Source organism: Cupressus sempervirens, chromosome 5 (genome assembly GCF_028749045.1).
Source record: "Cupressus sempervirens isolate cs-2001-9-10 chromosome 5, ASM2874904v1, whole genome shotgun sequence".
NCBI lineage: Eukaryota > Viridiplantae > Streptophyta > Pinopsida > Cupressales > Cupressaceae > Cupressus > Cupressus sempervirens.
In genome coordinates, this window is record NC_143122.1 from 467,642,364 (window position 1) to 467,665,777 (window position 23,414).

Below are 23,414 nucleotides of genomic sequence, written 5' to 3' on the forward strand. Positions count from 1 at the left end.
AATATATAATTTCAAATGTTAGTTCCATTCATACCTTTGATTGCATAGTTAGGGGTGATGTGATCACCTAATCCATTGGATAAAGTAACCTCATTTGGACTTGATGTGTTGCAATATTCTTTCTTTTTCCATATTTTGTTCATCTACATCCTTACCTTCTTAGCATCTACTTTTCCTTTAACTTTTTTGAATTCATTGCTCGGTGCAGGTGACTAAGTTGGACAGTTTCTACTTACATGACCGGTCTTAAGATAACTAAAGCATACAATCTCATTCAAAAATCTATTGTAATTACCTCTGAAATGTGTCCTAATGCAATTTATAGAAACATGACTATACTCACCACAATACTGACAATTGTACCTTGTACTATAATCCCAATCATAAGAATTACCATGATAATGTACCTTGGTTTGCTTGTTTGATGTCTACTTGGGTTTGGATATGCATTCATATGCCTTATGTCCATGCTTCTAATAATTGTAATAGTATCCTTCAAATCTCTAAGTTTTGGTGGTCTTTGTCCTACTTTTATCTGCCTGATGTCCTTGCTTCTTGCAGTTATGGAAATGTCCCTTAAATTTCTTCCTAGGGCTTTAATTTCCAGTGTTGCTCCTACATGCATTTGTTGTGTGATCCAATTTTCTATAGTGATGACAAGTAGGCTTGTTGTTATTTCCCTTATTGTTCCTTTTTTCACCACTTCTAGATTATTCTCCTTTCTCAGTGGTAGAATATCCCACTCTAGTAATGTCATTATTTAACCTTGGTGCTTCCATCAATTTTTCATAGTACTTTATGGCTTCACTAGGCTTTTTAATCTTTTCCTTTTTTGTCTTTGATTCATTCTGCTATAGGGCATCTTTTGTTTCCAAAGTTGTAACCTCAATGTCTATCCTATTCAGTTCTTGATTTGCAAGCATCAGTTGATTCATCATATCTAATTGAATGCTTGATAACTTTTGCATATCTAATGACATCTCCTCAAGTCTATTAGCTAGTGGGCTTTTGTCTTCTTCAATCGTGACTCTATCTTCTTCAACTTACTTTTTTAGTTTAGTTGTCTCACACAACAACACTGACTAAGTTTCTTGTTCCCTTTTCAAATTCTTGACTTCTTCATTTAGAGAACTACTCTTTTCCGTTAGATCTACAATCGTTGCATTAATTTCATTTGAGTTCCTATCCTAAAAAAATCCAGTAGTGACTTCTTCTTGATATTGAGGGTCATTTTATTGAATGGCCAGTTCCTTTCTTTTCTTCAATGACTATTGGAGTTCATCCCTTGCCTCCTTGAGTTGATGTAGGGAAAGTTATATTTCAATCTTCTAGTTCTAAAGAGTCGTTCCCAATTTGTAGACTTCCATCTTCAAGATCTTACCTCCAAAGATGTCAAAGTAAAGTAAGTTATGGGAGGGGTGGTGAATTAGCACTTAAAAAATTTACAATAAAAATAATTCACCATTCATCCATCTCATAACTTAACATGTAAACTGAAATAAGTAACCATGCATCACATCCAAAACATAATCTAAATCAACATAACACATAAGATTTTGGTTACCCAGAAACCCTCTAATGAAAAGGTAAAATTAGGCTGGGGATGATACTCACAAATCTTCACTATTGTATTTGTTAAGTGTGGACAATTATGGCTATAAAGTTTTGATTACAATCTATGATCTACCCTACAAAAGGTCTTCCATATTAAAGGCTTACAAGACTATTAGGTCTCATCTTGACTAAAAGCTTTAAATTCACAAAAAAGTAAGCACTCTATTAGGAGATTTACAAAAGTCTGTTAGGACTACTTTGTTAAGAGATTTACTTTGTATCACCTATAAAAATGATTCAGCACCCGATCCTTCGATTAGCACCTTGTTTCTTGATGTCATATCTCCTCTTTATTGGTTATCTATTGATCCTTCTAGTTAGATCTATCTTCTCTATCCTTTCACTGCTTATCTCTATTCTTCTCAAATTTATTCTATATTGTAGTTCCATAACTTAACCATCATTTCCACCATGAAATGGTCTCTATGCTACAAGTGTTCCCCTCCTTGCACATGTGATACTTCTCTTTGCATCATAATATTTCAATCTTAGGGTTTACCTCTTTAAGTAGGCATTATGGAGATGGGCTAGGTCATAAACAATAGTTGTGGTTGATCCTTATTTCTGCCTAATTCCTCCCTTTATCTGATTGGCTGTATGTATTAGCATAGGGATTCATAATATGACTGGATACTTATTTATTAATATCAAAAGTTTATGTTCATGTTAGCCAATAATGGATTACATAGAAGTTTGTGCCATAACAAACATCTATGTCAAAGAATCATAACTTGGCATCAATAGACTCTAATGCTTGACCTTCATTATGCTCTTTATATTGATACTCATCTTCTAAATGGCTTAGAACTTACTCTTTCTCGGCACCAAAATCACTTGGGACACATTGTTTGCTTGGCTCCTTCAATTTTCCTGAGCACTTGAGTAACTCAACACACACTAAATTCTCAGTACCTCAACACTAACTATCATATTGTTGGAATACTTTTAGAATAACTGATTGGGTGGGGGGTTTGAATCAGTTATCCAAGGTCTAGATGTATAAATAAAACTTTTCACTGCTTAGTGAACCCATAAAACATTTAACTTCATGCATGCATCCATTAGATTATGCAATCACTTAAAAATTGTAGGTTATTATCAAATCAACTTGCAAAAATTTAAACATGAAACAAAACAGATTCATCAATGCACTTGACACAATTATTTGCTTGGAAACCCAATTTTGGAAAAACCACTAGTAACATGCTACTCTTTTCACTCTTCTGAAGTGATGTTCTATGAAAGGCCAATCCTGTTAAAGGTTACAATACACATTGTTAAATGTGACCCAGTAAAAGAATTTCAATCACCCTATTAGAAGTGAGCCTTGTTAGAGTACTTTAGACCATTCACTTGGAATGGCACCCAGTTAAAGGATTTACAAATGACTATTAGGTCAACCTTAATCCAAAGGATTTACCCTAGACTAATACAATTATTAGAGAGTAACAGTAAGGCTTGATTTGATAACAACTTAAAACTCCATTTATAGATTATAGATCTTTGTATCAGTCTTCCATTTTGATTGGCCTTCACTCACTACAACTTTGATAGCTTGTTCGCCCTTCAAGAATTCATGTCCTTAAACCTTCTTGCTTAACATGCCATTGTAGACTCTTCTCTTAGGTCACTTGATGAAGCAAAGCCCTTGATTCCCTGTCTTCATTAGGTTCTCACACATCACAACCTTTGCTTCTGACCAACCATTCCTATAAATAGAAAATTATGATCTTTTGTCACTCATTCTCCATCGCCCAATTTAGGGTTAGGATAGATTAGGTGGGATATAATGAATCTACCCCATATTCCATATCTCTTCTAGAAACTTCTCCTTGAGTCCTCTTTGAATTCACCTAAAAATGGTTTACCTTGAATTTTGTGCCTCTAGCTCATCAATCTTATCTTCCACCTAGTTCACATAATCCAAGAAAACAAACTTGTCAGCTCAAATTGATCGAATTCATGATCTTTTAAATAATGCAGTCACTAAACATTATTGAACTTTTGATGCTTAGCAAATATTGCATTGCTCGACATCCTCTATAAAATCACTTAGCATGAACTAAAGTTTACTCGTGTTCGGCATCAACTAAACTTTACTCAACATCCACTATTCTGCTTGGCATACACTACAATAAGCATTTACTTGGCTTCAACTAATTTTTTGCTTGGCTTGTATTGACTTTTCTTGGCACCTGTTGTCCACTCAGTCAAGCTTGGCAAACAAACTTTGTGTAACTTGTTCTTTTAAACTTTCATAGTGTAACCAACCTTTTTAACCTTAAGTAGATTATCAATACATCATGTTAATACTGTCTTAACTAATTTTTGTACTTCTTTACATAAGCATAACTCAACCTTTCCTCTAGGTGCTATTGTTACATCTTTTGATCAAATCTTCTTCATCAATCAAATAAGCGATAGTACTTAAATCATATAACCAGTTTTCTTACTAGAAAATAGTAGGTTTGACATCAGTGACAAAATAATGATTGAAACATATTGATCATACTTGTATGTTCTCAACAATCTCCCTCAAACAACCTCCCTCTTTTATTGTTTTCAATCTATTCTCAACAATCTCTCTCTTTGGCATTGATGGTAAACCAAACTGACTAGGTTAAAATAGCAAGACAATACCAAAAAGAAAATTATTCCTTGTATTGAAATCTCTCCCTCTATCAACAACTTCCATCTTCTGAATAGGTTACAAAAATCTATTAGAAATGCTTTAGAATAACTTGGGGGGGGGGGGGGGGGGGGTGGGTGTGAATCAGTTATTCAAGGTCCAGATGTCCTGTTCAAACTTTTTACTAAGTATAGTGGATCCATTCAACCATTCATTCATCCAAGCTTTAACTTATCTAATCAGCAACTTACTATAAATCAACATGCAAGCATAACACATAAGAAATCAACACATGACATAGTGATTTATGTGGAAAGCCAATTTGGGAAAAACCACTAGTAACATGCTACTCAATTCTCACTCTTCTAAAGTGATGTCCTATGAAAGGCCTACCCTGTTAAAGGTTTATAACACACTATTAAATGTGAACTTGTTAAAGAATTTAACCACCTTGTTAAAAGTGGGCCTAGTTAGAGGACTTTAGAACATTCACTTGGAATGCCACCCTGTTAAAGGATTTACAAATGGTTGTTAGGCCAACCTAAGTCCATAGGATTTTCAAATCTAATGCGATTGCTAGAGAGTATTAGAAAATTTTGACCTGACTACAACATACAACTTATCTTGCAGATCTCAGATCACTTCTCAGCTCATACCCTTGCCTAGCCTTCAATCTCTGCAACTCTTGACAGCTTGCCCTTCTTTCAAGCTTTGTCTCCTTGAGTCTCCACACTTAATGTACTAGTGCAATCATCTCTTCATGACCACTCGTAGAAGAAGAGCCTTTGTGCTCTTACTTCTCCTAGATGTCTCCTCCTTGACACCCTTCTAACCACTTCATAGATTTGGCTCTTTAGTAGCAATAGTATCAGTAGCTCTTTTCTTCTTGGTCTATGACTTCTTAAATAGAAGTCTTGGAGTACCTTTTCTCGCTCAATTCTTCCATTTTTCAATTTTAATTCACATGGATTAGTTAGGATTCATTGCATCTAACCCATATTCTATTTCCTCTGGAAACTTCTTGAATAATCCTTTAGAATTCACCCAAAAATGGTTTACATAGGATTCTGTGCCAACAACTCATCATCCTTATCTTCCAACTCATTCAAAAAATTCAATGTAATCATTATGTCGGCTTAGATTTGTCAATTCTTCATTATTTGAAATAATGTAGCAACTCGACACTATTGAAATACTAGTGCTCAACACATACTGTGTTACTCGACATCAACTATGTTTTTCCTTATGCTTGGCACCTGAAGATCACTCGGCACCAACTAAAATTTTTTTGATGCTCGACACCTGATCTTCACTCAGCACACACTAGAATTTTCTATTACTCTTCTACTGAAAATTTGCTCGGCTTCAACTAACTTACTCAGCACCCACTTATGATCTTAGTTTAAGCTTTGCAGTCAACCTTGTTACAACTTCTTCCTCCAATAATTTTAAGTGTGACCAACCTCTGTATCTTTGAGTATGTCATCAATACATTACTTAGCCATGGTCTTAACTGATGCTTGCACTTCATTACAACATCGTAACTCTACCTTTCCCTTAGGTGCTCTTGTTATATCTTGTTGATCAAATCATCTTCATCAATCAACTAAGTGATAGTACTTGGATCTTATAAGAAAATATCATCCCTACAAATAGCAAATTTGACATCAATGACAAAACAATGATTGAAAATATTCTTTTCCAACAATCTCCCTCTTTGATCTTCAACAACAATGAGCTTTTCAATTAGATTTCCAACAAAATCTTTCTTATAACTCCCTCAAAATTTCTTCTTATATATCTCCCTCTTACTAGGTAGATGTTAGAATATCTCTATTTTTGTTCTCCTGATCAATAAAAATCTCCCTCTAAGATCAGTAAATCTCTCCCTTGATTATTCCCTTGATCAACAATTATTTTTATTTTTCCTTCTGCTATATTCTCCCCTTATTTCTCCTTAGAATCAGTAATCTCTCCCTCTTTGACAATAATGCCAAAGACTTTTCATCTTAACATGCAGATATAGGCTTCTTTAGTTTCTCCAGTTTCTCCTTCTATCACCTTACTTGTGTTTAATTTGTAATTTCATCTCTTTGATTACTTTAGGCAACTCCTAAAGTAAGATCCATTGCATCAATGTGTAATCTATGAACATTAGCTTGTTTAATGTAGGGCACTCCTATTGTTACTTAGATAGCCTTTGATAGGGTTATCACCCCTAGTTTACCTCTTAGATACTCATGAGCATCCTTAGGTAATGCTTTTGTGAAGATATCATCAATTTTCTCTTTAGTGTTAACATATTCCATCTTCACCTCTTTATCTTGAACTAACTCTCTCAAGTAATGATACTTGATTGCGATGTTCTTAGTCTTTGTGTGCATCGCAAGATTTTTTGATATATTGATAACACTTGTATTATCACAATAAAGTATCACAAGTTCTACGATCTCTTCCTTCATGCATTTGAGTAATTGTTTGATCCATACAATGTTTGTACAATTTATAGTAGCAGCAACATATTCAGCTTCAGTAGTAGATTGTGAGGTGCAATTTTTTTTCTTGCTAGTCCATGTAACCAACCTCTTGCTTAAGAAAAATGCTCCTCCACTAGTGCTCTTTCTGTCATTAATATTTCCAGCCCAATCAGCATCAGTGTAGACTCTTAATTCAAAATTTTTATTTTTTTTATTGTATAGACCATACTCCTCTATTCCTTTTAGATATCTCATTATTCTCTTTATAGCCATCAAGTGATTCTCCCCAGGATCAGCAGAGAATATTGCAATTATCCCTATAGATAATACAATGTCAAGTCTTCTATGTGCTACACATTGTAATTTTCCAATTATAGACCTGTACAATGTTTGATTCACCTTAGTTGAATCATCATTCTTTGACAACTTGTGTCCTATCACCATAGGTGTGCTTACTGGTTTGGAATCCTCCAATCCAAAAGTTTCCAGAATTTCCTTGACATACTTTGACTGAGTGATGTATATACCATATTTCATTTGATACACTTGTAAAACCACAACGAATTTGATCTCTCCAAACATAGACATTTCAAATTCTTGCTTCATTTGATTTGCAAAATCCTTACATAAAACATCTTGACCTCCAAATATGATATCATCAACAAAAATTTCAAATAACAAGATACCTTTTCCTTTCTTTGTCTTCATGAAGTCTCTCATACCATGCTCTTGGTACTTGTTTCAAATCATATAGAGCTTTGTGTAATCTACATACCATGTTATTATTGTTAACATCAACAAATCCTTCTAGTTGTTCTAAGCAAATTTCTTCCTCTAATATGTCATTTAGAAATGCAGATTTAACATCCATTTGATAAACTTTGAAACCTTTCTATATAGAATAAGCAAGTAGAGTTCTTACTCCTTCCAATTTGGCAACAAGGGAAAATGTCTCTCCATAGTCAATTCCTTCCTCTTGTGCATATCCCTTGCAAACTAATCTTTCCTTGTTCCTTGTGACTCCACCATTTTCAGCTAGCTTGTTTCAGAATATCCATTTCGTGCCAATCACATTTTTGTCTTCTAGTCTAGGAACTGGAAACCATGTTTTGTTTTTCTCAATTTGTTCAATCTCTTCTTTCATGGCTTTCCTCCAATCCACATCTTCTAAAGCATCTCTTACTGATTTGGGTTCCTTCATGCTTAGTAAACATGTATCATTTCTCAATCTATTTCTTGTCATTGGTCTAGCCTCTTTATCTCCAATAATTTGTATAGCAGGATGATTTCTTTTGACATATTTTGACAATCTTGGTTTAGCTTTAGTTTGTTCAAATTGTCTTTCAGCTTTAGAGTCATTGTGCACATCTCTGTCAGGTAGTTTAGTACCTCTTTCATGTACACTAATCTAAGAATCAGAATATGCATCAACTTCATTCTATAACTCGGTATTCATAGTATGTGACTCAACAATCACTAAAACTTGTTGTTGGCATGTAGCTTGATTTGTAGCATCTTCTTTAGTAGGCATACCTTCATAAAAGTAGACAAATGAATTATATTCTTTTGGTTCTTTCATAGGTTTAGCCTCATGTACTTTTGTATATTCATCAAAATTTACTTTTTCACTTTCCACAACTTTTTTAGTGTTAGTATTTAAACACTTATAAGATTTACTTCTTGTGAAGTATCCTAGGAATATACCTTCTTCACTTTTTGCATCTAGTTTACCATTCTTGAAGTCTTTAAGAATGTAACATTTACTTCCAAATACCTTAAAGTATCTTACATTGGTTGAGTATCCATACCATAGTTCAAAAGGTGTTGAATGAGTACCTTTCTTGACTTGTACACAGTTCAAGGTATAGACAGTTGTACTTATAGATTCTCTCTAGTATTTCAAAGCAACATTTTTCTCCATCATGAGTGTTCTAGCATAGTCAATTATAGATTTATTCCTCCTTTCAGCTATTCCATTTTGTGGAGGGGTTCTAGGTGCAGATGTTTATCTTTTGATTCCTTTTTCATTATAAAACATCTCAAACTCATGTGATGTGAATTCTCCTCCTCTATCAGATCTCAAACACTTCAAACTTTTACATGTTTCCTTCTCAACTCTTGCTAAGTACCAATTAAACATTTGGAAAAACATCATATTTTTGTTTTAAAAACATAATTGTCATCATTCTAGAATAGTCATCAACAAACAACATAATGTACTTATATCCTTTGTAGCTTTGCACACTAATTGGTCCACACAATTCAGTATGAACAATTTCTAGTATTTCTTTAGAGGTATGGGCTTTACTCTTAAAATTTTACTTTGTCATTTTGCCTAACTGACATTGTTTGCACATTACATTATTAGGCTTCTTAAACTCAGGCAAACCTCTAACTTTTCTCATATTATTGATACTAACCTAGTTATCAAAATTGACATGACATAACCTTTTGTGCCATAGCCACACATCATCAAATTTTACAACTAGACAAGTAGCATCCTCTATATCAAGATAGAATAGATTACTCCTAGTTTGATCACCCTTTCCAATCAGTTTTCCATTTGTGTCATATATCTTAGCAATCTTTTTTTTGAACTTAACCTTACATTCCAAATTATTCAGTTTTGACACACTCAACAAATTATAGTTAAGTCCTTCTACATAGTAAGCATTATCACATAAAATCTTACCTGCGAGCTTGATAAAACCTTTTCCTTCTATCAAACATGGTGCATCATTATCAAATCTTACATTATTTCCATCATAATAATTCAAAGTAATAAACTTACTTTTGTCTCCAGTCATGTGATGTGAACATCCACTATCGATGATCCATCTATCATTTTTGTTCACACAAGTCACAAGTGTAGTTGCCTCATCTTCATCAAATTCATCCTTCATTGCAACATACACCACTTCATCATCATGTTCATCAAATTCATCTCTTGTTTCCTCTTCAGCAATGTAGCATGTTTTTTTTCCCTTTGTCTCTATAGTCCTTACTGTCTTCATCTCTTCTACTCTTGTATTGTCACCATCTCTATAGTTCTTCTTCTCTGGACATCTCGCAACAATATGACCAACCTTATTGCAATTGAAACAAATGATACATAATTTACCTTTGAACTTGTCTTTACCTTTGTGGAATCTTCTTTCCAGTAGTGCTTCAAGTTGTTCTACATCTCCTCATCTATATCACTGTCACTAGACACATACTTCTTCTTTTTCTTCTTCTTCTTTTTCTCATCAAGTTCCTTCAATGATACCTTAGCTTTGAAAGTAGATTCACTACTTTTAGGATTGTAAATATAAAAGTTAGATATCTCAAAAGTAATGATACTACCTACTAGACCTTCAAGTGATAGATCATTCCCTGGTATACATCTCAGTTCTTGAATTGCAAAAACTCTAATAGCATATGCATGCAGTGGTGTTCTCAAAACTTTTCTTAACATAGTACATCATCTATTTTATCAGTAGCTCCTCTTATTGCATTAACAACTTCTTTTATCCTTGCAACATATTGAGCAATATTTTCACCTTCTTCCATTCTCATATCATCAAACTTACCTCTAAGACTTTCAGCTTTGGCTCTTAGAACCTTTGCATCTCCTCCATAGATAGTGGTTATGGCATCCCACATATCCTTTGCACTATCAAGACCTTTGATATCATCAAATTTGGCATAGCTTAGGGTAGAGACAATCTCCAGCATTGTCTAATTGTGCTCTTTCTTATTTCTCATATCCTCAGTAGTTGGGGCTACAATAGGGTTAACATGCTTAGTGCTAATGGTAGATTGTGAATGATCTCCAAGTCCTCAAAGGTGTAGCTTCATCAAGATTTTCCATGTAGGAAAGTTATCTCTATTGAGATTGGGTACCTCTCTTTTTGACATCTTGATCTTTGTGATTCTAGTACCTTCAAACTAGTCCTCTTAAGTAGATGGCTCTGATACCAATTGTTAGAATAATTTTAGAATAAATGGGGGGGGGTGAATCAATTATCCAAGGTCTAGATGTATAAATAAAACTTTTCACAGCTTAGTGAACCCATAAAACATTTAACTTCATGCATGCATCCATTAGATTATGCAATCAGTTAAAACTTGTAGGTTACTATCAATTCAACTTGTAGAAATGTAAACATGAAAAAAAATAGATTCATAAACACACTTGGCACAATGATTTACGTGGAAACCCAATTTGAGAAAAACTACCAATAGCATGCTACTCTTTTCACTCTTCTGAAGTGATGCCCTATGAAAGGCCAACCTAGTTAAAGGTTACAATACACACTATTTAATGTGACCCTGTCAAAGGATTTCAATCACCTTGTTAGGAGTGAGCCTTATTAGAGGACTTTAGACCATTCAATTAGAATGTTGCCTAGTTAAAGGATTTACAAATGACTATTAGGTCAACCTTAATCCAAAGGATTTACCATAGACTGATACAATTATTAGAGGGTAACAATAAGGCTTGATCTGATAAAAATTTACAACTCCATTTGTAGATTACAAATCTCTATTTCAGTCCTCCATTCCACCTCGCCTTCATTGATTGCAACTCTAATAGCTTGTTCATCCTTCAAGCATTCATGTCCTTAAGCCTTCTTTCTTAACATGTTATTGCAGACTCTTCTCTTAGGTTACTTGATGAAGAAAAACCCTTGACTCCTTGTCTTCCTTAGGTTCTTGCACATGACAACCTTTTTTTTAACTAGCCATTCCTATAAATAGAAAATTAAGATCTTTTTCCACTTATTCTCCATCATCCAATTTAGGGTTAAGAAAAATTAGGTAGGATATAATGAATCTACCCCATATTCGATATCTCTTCTAGAAACTTCTCCTTGAATCCTCTTTGAATTCACCTAAAAATGGTTTACCTTGAATTCTATGCCTCCAGCTCATCAATCTTATCTTCCACCTAGTTCACATAATCCAAGAAAATAAACTTGTTGGCTTAGATTCATCGAATTCATGATCTTTTAAATAATGCAGTCACTCGACATTATCTAGCTTCTGATGCTCGACACATATTGTGTTTCTCGGCATCCTCTGCAAAATCACTCAGCACGAACTAAAGTTTATTGGTGCTTGGCATCAACTAAACTTTACTCAACATCCACTATTATGCTTGGCATACACTAGAATAAGAATTTACTCGGCTTCAACTAATTATTTGCTCTGCTTGCATTGGCTTTTCTCGGCACCTATTGTCCACTCGGTCAAGCTTGGTAGAAAAACTTTGTATAACTTTTTCTTCTAAACTTTATTAGTGTAACTGGCCTTTGTAACCTTAAGTAGATTATCAATACATCATGTTATCACTATCTTAATTCTTTTAATTCTTTACATAAGCACAACTCAACCTTTCCTCTAGGTGCTATTGTTGCATATTTTGATCAAATCCTCTTCATCAATCAAATAAGTGATGGTACTTAAATCATATAAGTAGTTGTCTTACTAGCAAATAGCAGGTTTGGCATTAGTGAAAAAATAATGATTGAAACATATTGATCATATTTGTATGTTCTCTACAATCTCTCTCAAACAATCTCACTCTTTTATTGTTTTCAATCTATTCTCAACACATATTACTCGGCATGCATTGTTTGGAGGCTTATGCTCGGCATACACTATGCACTCAACTTGCATTATTCTTTACTAAATAATGACTAAGTATTTTTTCACTACTTTGTCAAAACCATAATGAGATTAACAAAATAAATGTGTCTTATGGAAAAAACCACTTCTTGTGGCATCTTGGACAAGTACCATGGAGAAAAATTTTCAAACATGTACCATGCATAATTCCTCACCATCCAACTATTCTCTCTTTCACCTTTGATCTTGTGATAATATTGAATTATTCATGATAATTGGTCATCTTATCCATCAGCTACCCTATTGTGGTCTTTCTTATCCAAAATTATTTACTCATAGCCTCCATAATTAGCTTTATCCTTATTGAACCATATCCTATCACTATTTTATTTAATTAACCCCTTAGACTTGATGAAAAAAATGAAAAGAAAGAAAGAAGTGGTTCTCTAAAGCCTTGTGACATGTCCACTCTTCTGAGATCGCGCACTTTAGTTTTATTACATTAGGTCATTATCTTATATGCTATCTATTATTTTCACATCCACTACTTATCCAAAACATGCTTTGTTTGGTTATATTCTCTTTTCTTAGCTTGGATAATTTTGAGGAGATGGTTCTTAAGGATCGCATTCACCTACTCCATGCATCATTACCTATCCATCTCATCCATTAGTTTGTTAATCCACCATGTCCTACACATGCTACACATTGGGGAAAAACAATATGATCTTGCTTTAGAACTAGTTATCTCTAAAAATAAAAAATAAAAAAGATTAAATTTCATGAAAAAATCACCATATGATCCTGAAAAAGTATGTATCCTAGTGTCAATCTCTCAATATGCATCTTGCTGCTACAAAAAACATCAAAAAAAGTCCTAACAAAGGATCATCATAGTGAAAACTAAGCAAATAGATACTTTGATTAATACCAAAAAAAGAAAATTAAATAAAAAAGGAAAAGAGAAAAGGAGAAAAATATTTGAAAAATTCAAGAAAAGTGATTTGTTGAAAAGTTAGTAAATAGGTGCTTTGGTAAAAAATATAGTAGTCATGCCAAGTGGTAAAACCTTGGTAAATAGGCACCACTTGTAAACCTTGTACTCTTTTATCATATTGTATCTTTGACTATGACTCAGTTGACTCCCACAACACTTCTATGCTTTGGAATCATTATTTGTCGAGTTCTTAGTAGAAGTAAAATCCATACTAGAATTGTCTCTAGACAAAATGGGTGTTTCTCAACACCACCGAATCGGTATCTCTCAACACTACCCTACTTGAACATTACTATTGTTTCTTGACACACCTTAGATGGACTACAATAAATACTCATACCAGTATCAGTCAAGTGTATTTCTTGACACTATCTATCTACCCGCTCTCAAATGCACATGTTCTTTTAACACCTAAATAGAATTCAACACAACACTTACCCAAAACTTGTGAGCTATGATTGATCATACCTCCTTCACAAGAGGAAGGAATATGAATTTTATTAATGTGGTATCTATTATCATTGATTTTATATTATTCCCTCCTTAGTCCCTTCATGATGTCACTCCACTAGAGAGTTGGGGCATGGAGCATGATATTTTCTTTTATTTTTTCTTGTGAGTGTTGTTATGATGGTACTACATCTACTCTATATTAGGTGTCTATATAAGAACTTCCATCATGATTGGCATCCCACATATGCCTTGACCTAATTCTCTCAAACACTTAGGTGAGATTGGAGCTATCTCCTTGACTATTATCATTGTGTTTGTTCAAACAAGACCTTACTCATGGTTATCTCATCTCTAAATTCCTTAATGCTCATGTAATATTGCAATTTCAATTGGAAACTTAACCAAGGTCATCTCAAGCTTATACCTCAATCCATAGGTTACTTTCCCATATTTTAAGCTATAAAGATCATATTATAGCCTTATGGTCATAGAAGCATGAGTGGAAATTATAGGATTCTGCAATGTTCCATAATGTTCACTGATGATAATAAGATAGCAATATGAGAGCAATCCTACAGTCTCCAATCGCATTTTCATCCTAGCTTTGCATTGGAGTATTTGCATATTGCATGAGCTAAGGTACGCCTAAATCTTGACATAGCAGATGGACATGATTATCATCAATCTAGCAATCAACTATGTGGATCATATCTTTTCATCCCCAATTGAATTTTTCATTGAATTTTCAACTCAAATCCTTCATCTTGCAAGATAAAAGGGATTAGTAATCACAACATCATATCATCCATCCAAGTGCTAAGTTGTCAAATCAATTGGAAAAATATTGTGCAAATAATTTGAAAATGACCCTTTGGACCCCTTTTACACTTTTTGACCTAATTTTAAACTTTTTTATTGACATAAAATTCACACCCATTGCTAATTTTGATGTCCTAGATGCATTTTCAAGATCAAAATCAAAATTTGACACCATTTACCTATTTAAATTAGTTAGACAACCTTTATAGTCAAATATAGTTGACCACCTTCTAAATCACAAATATCAATGCAAAAATAACCCTAATTCTTCCACATTGATCCAAACTAATATCCAGAAATTGTGGTCAACACTAGTTAAATTTGGTCAAACCTAATCAAAATAGGGTAATTTCTTATCATTAGGGGATCAAACTTGATCAAAATGGTCTTTGAATCTATCAAAATCTATTCTCAATAATTTTTGACCCAATATAATCATTGTTCTATTAAATATACCTCATATTTGCATCTCTTCCGCCTCATTTCAATTTCAATCCCAAGGGAGTAGGAATACTCTATCATCAGTTTTTGAAATTACAAAGCAATCATGTAATGTCCCCTTTTTTCTGGGACATTATAATTATGTATTTTTGGCTCACTTCACTTAGGTTATGAGGGTGAAAAGGTTCTCTACGAGGTTCAATTTGAGGTTTGGCCTAGACATCTCTAGTTTCAAACCCATCAGAGCAGTTTTGGCAGGTTGTTTGGATGCTTACTATTTTTAGTAAGTAAACAAAGCATAGTATTTCCAATATCCCAGTGTTAGTTTGGAAGCGTCTCATCGAGAGCTTTCCAATGAGCTATTGCACATGATTATTTGAGTTCATTTGGTCAAATATTTTCATGCCTAATGATTATATGGTTTACTAACTAAGTGACTATTAAAGTTCATTTAACTTGTCACTTTATTTAAGAGGCACTATGTTCACTTAAGTGACTAAAGGACAAAAAAAATTCCTTAATCGCACATTGCTTAAAAGAGTGTGCATCACACTAGGAAAAGTGATAAAGGTACAACAAACTTCACATGGGAGGTAATGAAGATTATAATATTTTAAAAAATATTAATCTGGGAGCTGGAAATAGTTACTGGTTATCTCTTTGAGGACACAGACCCTTGAAGAAGCTTTCAAAGGTTGGATGCAAACCTAGTTTTCTTACAAGTTTTATTTATATTTCCAATTTGACTGTTATTTCTATTTATAAGATTGGATTTCCTAGATTGTTGTGTGTTACTGTATTGATGTTGTATAATACAGTAACATTATTTGGCAACTATTTGTGTTAATTGCTGGTTTAAATATGTACTTCTAAATATTGGAGGAAATAAACACACTTGTTTGGGTTTTCTCATATGCATATCTACTAGTTATAAATCGATTAATGTTCTAGATTTTATATCAAATATTGGTTCTTGGTTCAGTTTTAAATCCACAAGTTTATATCAAGGTGTTTTATAGTATAATATATGGAAAGGGATATTATAGTGGTATCAAAGCCAAAGGTCTTGCCAGCCTATGAGGTTCAATAATAGTGGTCATGTGAATGAACTAGGAGCACATTGTGGCATCATTTTCACATAGTTGGGTCAGTTCAAAGTGTACGTAGTTGAAATACTAAATTTTTAAGTGGACGTGAGAGTAATTTGGCTTTAGCATGACCAAAACTAGGGTTCCAAGGTAGATTTTAGACACCCAGCCATATCCAATTATTATCAAATTTTTCTCTATAGATGAATAGTTAGCTTGCTACTATGGTTTCCCAAGATGCTATGGAATTATCAATGTTAAACGAGGAGCAAGTAGGAACAATTAGTGTGCCATGTAGGGAATTAATTGAGTGGACACTTGATGATGGTGAATGAAAAGCTTGGTCAAATATAGTGATTGTGTTTAGATCTTCATTATATGGTAATTTGTCCAGTAGTTTTTTCAAAAATCTTAGAGTTCATAGCTTACATAGTCCATAGTGGTTAAAATGTGTGCCTGTATGTTAAGACAATAGCTATGATGCAGGCTAAAATCAAGGTGTGAATACTACAAGTTTTCCTAGGGATTGAAGTATAGGTATAGGGTGTAGTCAGTAGTTGATTGAAGGAATTATCATAGCCTCATGTAATATTACATCTTTTTCTACCGACACTACAAAACACGAAGGCAAGGAAAGAGAAGGCCACAGTTGATAGGAAGCATAGACTGGAGATTAGTCAAACCACATCTCAGATAGCTAGTTATGAGATGACTGACATGGACACTGGTAGATACATCAGTCCCTCGTAGTTTATGTAGCAACCGCATATAGAGGTCATACTATCATTACACAAGTTGGAGGAGACCACTGTCAACAACGTAGTACGTGTTAATCAGAGAGAACATGACCTATAGCTGTGGGTCAGAAACACTTTCTTGTCATGATCGTTCCTTAGTCCAAACACATGGATTGGTCTTTAAACTTCCCTCCTTTGATTTTTTTACTCACGTCTATCCCTATTATGCTTATCTAGTTAGTTCTAGAGTATAGTGGAGCATATGTTTTCCAACTGTTAGTTTGGATAGGAAGGATTAATGTTAGTGTAATCAGATTTTATCTGAGGTGGATTCTTTTCAATGTATTATTGATGATTTATCATGTTAAAACATAGTGTTCAATTTCTAGCAATATTACATGTTAATTCTTTCACTGAAGTGTTAGGACTACATGACAAGCATTTGTTAAAATACCTCAGTATTAGCACTAAATTTTATGGTTAGTTTTAGTTAAGATTTCTTCAGGGGTAATAGAGCATAACCAAGTTGTCTGAGAACTATTTGAAAAAATTCCTTCTGGCTAGACATTCAACATTTTGATTATAAAATCTAAGTTCAAAAATGAGTGGTTGAGATTAGTAACGATAAAAAAACATTAATTCAGCAAGCGATATTTCCTTGAATAAATACATATTTTGATTTCCATGGAGAAGAATGGGAGTGGGGAACTTATAAGACATAGAGGGTTGTTGCAGTTGGAAGTTATAGTAATAATGATGGTCTTCGCCTAGATAAAATATTCATACAAAGGGACAAAGTAACTCTCCATGCAGATGGGACAATATTGGGATCAAGGCCTAATCTCCATTTTACCATTTTGAATTTTCCTGTTGGTTTAGTGCCAACTCTATTATAAGTTTTACATTCTAAAGCATAGATTTAGAAGTATCATTTTACTGTCATAGACTTTGTGGTAATCAATACTAAGTTTAAAATTGGTTAATTATTTTTTTGATGGGAACTCAAAATTTGTTGGCTAGTTTATCACTTTATAACATTGTTTTGATCAATAGAAGTTTAATATTTTTTGAATTCATACCTACTGAAGGGATTGAGATTGCATGATAAGTGTTTGACAAAATTCCCATTGGCATAGTACTCCATTATGGTTTCATTCTAGTAGAGAATATTATTGTTTGCTTGATAACTATTGTGATGCAGGCAAAGGTGAATAACTAGGGCCAAAGGCTCACCCAGCTATCCAAACCACCCTGCAAGAGTTAACACAATGGAAGCAAACACAAGTGGACAGCAACCAAAGGAGGAGAAGAGGGAAATACTTCTATTGATTCATCAAAATATCTTCATACATGCCCAGTTGTGAGGCCTTCTAGGTTACGGCCAATTACAATGCATTCACATTCAAAGATCCAACAGAAAATTCGCACTTTAAGTTCTACTCCCTCAAAACTTTCTTTCTTCTCCAAAACTTCTTCTCTACTAAAACTTACCTAGCTTTAAGCCTAAACTCTCTATTTATACTTGCCAAAATGGCTTACAGAACATTCTAGAACATTACATAAGAGGAGGGCCGAACCAACAATAGTCTGGACTCATCCCAAGAAAAGATCTTAAATTAAATATCGCAAATGAAATAATTCTTGCAACTTGGCTCGCAGAAATCACGTCCAAATACTGGCACTCGGCATACACTGAGTAACTTGGGACCTGAAGGAATGCTACAGTAACTTGGCACCTAAAGAGTGCTATAGTAACTTGGCACTTGAAGAGTAACTCAACACCTAAAGAGTGTGACAGGAACTTGACACCTGAAGAGGGCTATAGTAACTCAGCACCTGAAGAGTGCGATAGGAGCTTGGCACCTAAAGAGTGCGACAGGAACTCGGCATCTAAAGAGGGCTTCAGTAACTCAGCACCTGAAGAGTGCAACAAGAGCTTGGCACCTGAAGAGTAACTTGGCACCTAAAGAGGGCTTCAAGAACTCGGCACCTGAAGAGTGCTACAGTAACTCAACACCAACTGCAAAATGAGAAAAAATGAGCAGGATAACAAGGCAACCTAGGATGCTCCTGCATCAGACAACCGGGGTTGGAAGAAATGATTCTCTTGAATCATTGAGATGTACCAACCTGAGCTGAATCCAACAAAAATTGAGAGATCCATGAAGCATCTTCAATAGGTCTATTCTTCTACTTCACCAAATATTCATAGTAATCTTTTCCTCTTGTACTCTTCCCAACTCTCTGATCCAATATCTGTTCAACTTCCTCAATCTGTTTCTTAGGATAATCATCTGGTATAACAACTTCATCCTCTGACTCATGATACTTATACAAATCAGCAATGTTAAATATAGGAGATATATCCATGTCATCAGGTAACTCAACTTCATAAGCATTACCACTGTCAAACTCCTTCACAATCTTACAAGGTCCAAATTTCTTCATCTTCAGCTTACTATATGTTCCAACTAGGAATCTTCCTTTCTTTAGATGAACCATCACCTCATCACCAACCTAAAAATCATGGTGTCTTCTAGACTGATCAGCATTCTCCTTATACTTCTGATTACTTTGTTCCAACCTCAACTTCACTTCTTTATGCAAGGACTCCATAAAGTCAGCAAATTCTTCTCCTGCGGCGCTTTTCTTTTCTTCACCAACAACATCTCTCAAATCTGATATACCTCTAGGATGCATTCTAGTAACAATCTCTAAAGGTGTCTTCCCTGTACTCCTATTCACAGAATTATTATATGCAAATTCAGCTTGTGCCAATACCATCTCCCAATTACTTAGCTTATTCCCAACTAAACACCTCAACAAATTACCCAAGCTTCTATTCACAACCTCTGTTTGTCCATCTTTTTGTGGATGGAATGTAGAACTAAACTTCAATTTAGCACCCATCTTCTTTCACAAAGTCTTCCAAAAATAACCAACGAACTTACTGTCTCTATCTAAAATAATGCTTCTTGGTAATCCATGCAATCTCACAATCTCTTTAAAGAAAAGTTCAGCAACATGCTCTGCATCTGATGTTTCTTACATGGTATGAAATGAGCCATCTTAGAAAATCTATCTACTACAACAAATATGGAATCATACCCTTTCACTATTTTAGGCAATCCAAGAACAAAATCCATACTGATATCAATCCAAGATTTCTTAGGAATAGTAATAGGTGTATACAAACCAGTATTTTGACTCACTCCCTTTGCAACTTGACAAACTCCATAGCTCTTTACAAATTTCTAAACATCCTTATACATTTGTGGCCAATAATATTTCTCTTTTAGCAAACTCAATGTTTTATCAATTCCAAAATGTCCAGCTAATCCACCACTATGCTTTTCTTTAATCAAATTCAACCTCATAGGACTTCTAGGAATACATAACTGAATACCTTTGAACAACATACCTTCTTGAATGAAATACTCATCATACTTACTTATGTGATCTATCTGATTTGGTGCTCTGCACTCTCTCCATGCCTCAAAAAAATTAGGATCAACATCATATAACTCTTTCATCTCACCAAAACCAAGAACTTCAACCTTCATTTCAGTCAACAAAGAACTTCTTCTACTCAATGCATCAGCAACTTTGTTAGTAACTCCACTCTTATGCTTGAACACAAATGTAAAACTTTGCAAATACTCAACCCACTTTATATGTCTTTGATTCAATTTATGTTGACTTCCCAAGTATTGTAAAGCTTTATGATCAGTATACAACACAAACTCCTTAGGCATTAAATAATGTCTCCATTTCTTCAATGCTTGAACAATGGCATAGAATTCTTGATCATACACAGAATATTTCTTTATAGCATCATTCAACTTTTCACTAAAGAAAGCAACAGGCTTACCTTCTTAACTTAATACAGCTCCTATTGCATTACCACTTGCATCACATTCAACTTGAAATACTTTGTCGAAATCAAGTAAAGCCAATATAGATAATTCAGCAACCTTTTGTTTCAAAGTCTCAAAACTCTTATCAGCTTCATGCGTCCACTTGAATTCCTTTTTATCTCCCCTCATTGTTTCAGTCATAGCATTACAAACAGCATTGAAATTCTTTATAAACTGTCTGTAAAAACTAGCCAAACCATGAAATGATCTTACCTCACTTACATTCTCAGGTGTAGGCCATTCCAAAATTGCTTTAACCTTTTCAGGATCCATCTTCAAACCATCAGCTGAAATCACAAACCCCAAATACACAATCTCTTCTTGCATAAAAGAACACTTTTTTCAGATTAATCAATAACTTTTCATCTTTCAACCTCTACAATACTTGCCTAATATGCTCAAGATGTTCTTCCTTAGTCTTGTTGAATATCAGAATATCATCCAAATAAACAATCACAAACTTACCCAAGAATCTTTTCAGAACTTCATTCATCAACCTCATGAAAGTACTAGGTGCATTAGTCAGACCAAAAGGCATAACCAACCATTCATACAAACCATCTTTTGTCTTGAAAGCAATCTTCCATTCATCACCTTCTCTGATTCTAATATGATGATAGCCACTCTTCAAATCAATCTTGGTAAAATACTTTGCTCCACTCAAACAATCCATTATGTCATCCATTCTTGGCATAGGAAACTTATATTTCACTGTTATCTTGTTAATGACTCTGGAATCAGTACACATTCTCCATTCTCCATTCTTTTTAGGTGCTAATATAGCAGGTACAACACATGGACTCAAGCTTTCTCTGATCAAACCTTTCTGCAACAGTTCATGCACTTGTATGTTAAGTTCTTCATTCTCTGCAGGTGTCAATCTATATGGTGCTTTGTTTGGCAAACTAGCTCCAAGGATCAGGTCCATACAATGACTTATACTTCTTACTGGAGGTAAACCATCGGGAATATCTTCAACAATAATGTCTTTATACTCATTCAGCAACTCTGCAATTTCTCCTAGCACTTGGTCAATACTACCATTTGTCACTCTGTCACCACTAACATTATTTTTTGGCACTTGGTCTCCATTGACAAAACTCAGTTTTCTTGGAATTATAGAAAAACAAACTTGATTCTTTTTCACTTCTTTTTCAAATTGTTTCCCATTAACCATGCAAATTTTTATAGCAGTACAATTAACCTCATCTAGAACTTCAATCAAAGGCAACAATGTTTGTTTCTTCCCATTTACCCAAAGAGTATATTGATTCAATCTTCCATCATGTACAACATATCTATCATATTGCCAAGGTCTACCCAACAAAATATGACAACAATCCATGGGCATAATATCACACAAAACTTCATCAAAGTAATGTCCAATTTTGAACTTCACAAGGCATTACTCACTTACCAATATCTTATGCTCATCTTTGATCCATGAAACATGATAAGGTTTGGGATGTTTCAGCCTCTGCAACTGCAACTTTGTAACCAGCTCTTCTGATGCCAAATTTGTAGAACTTCCATTGTCAATGATCACTTTACAACATTTTCCAGCCATCTTACATCTTGTCTTGAAAAGACTTCTCCTTAAAATAGGTTCCTCATCACTTCCCTTATTGCATAAGGTTCTTCTCACCATCAAATTTTCTCTAGCCTTAGGTCCACTTGGTGAACCCTCATCCTCTTCTTGAATCACAACATTTCTATTATTCTGCCCACCTTCAGAAGATCTAGATTCAAAGGATCTATGCCCTTCTTTGCCACATCTAAAACAATTACCATGAAATCCAACTCTAGAATAAGAATTACCTCTTCCTCGGTAAGAATTACTGCCTCCTCTATAAGAATTGCCACTTTTCCATTCGGTCTTGCCTTTGTCATCATTCTTTCATTCAGATCTGCCTTTATCCTGCATAGAACTTTCAGATCTACCACTTTCTCCGTAAGATCTACCTCTACCTCTTTGGAATCTACCACCTTTGCCTCTCTGTCTTTGTTCATGCTTCTTTGTCAATATCTCCTCAGCTTTCAAGGCATATTGATATGCTTCTTCTACACTTTCCAGTTTCACAAAACTTATTTCATCTTGTATTCTAGATCTCAATCCATTAATGTACCTTGCAATTTTCTCAATATCATCATCCACATGTCTAGATCTGATGTCCAGTCTATAGAATTCCTCAGTATACTCTTTCACAGTCATGTCTTTTTGTTTCAAATTTTGCATCTTTCTCAACAAGCTAACTTGGTAATCAGCAGGAAGGAATTTGTTCTTTACCTTGTTCACCATCTTTGGCCAAGTTTTGATCTTCTCCTTTCCTCTCCTTTGTCTATCAATTTGCAAGTGTTCCCACCATAATGATGCATGACCTTTCAACCTATTGACTGCAATCTTCACCTTTCTATTATTAGGAGTGTTTTCATACTCAAAGAACTTCTCCATATCAGAGATCCAATCTAGCACAACATTGGTGTCCAATTTTCCATCATAAGGAACAACTTCTACAGTAGGCTTTGAATTTTCTCTAGACAATACTCTCAACAATCTTGCTTCATCTTGGTCTTCTTCAGGTTCAGATTATGGTTTGGTGCTACTGCTTCATCATCACTTACATCATCA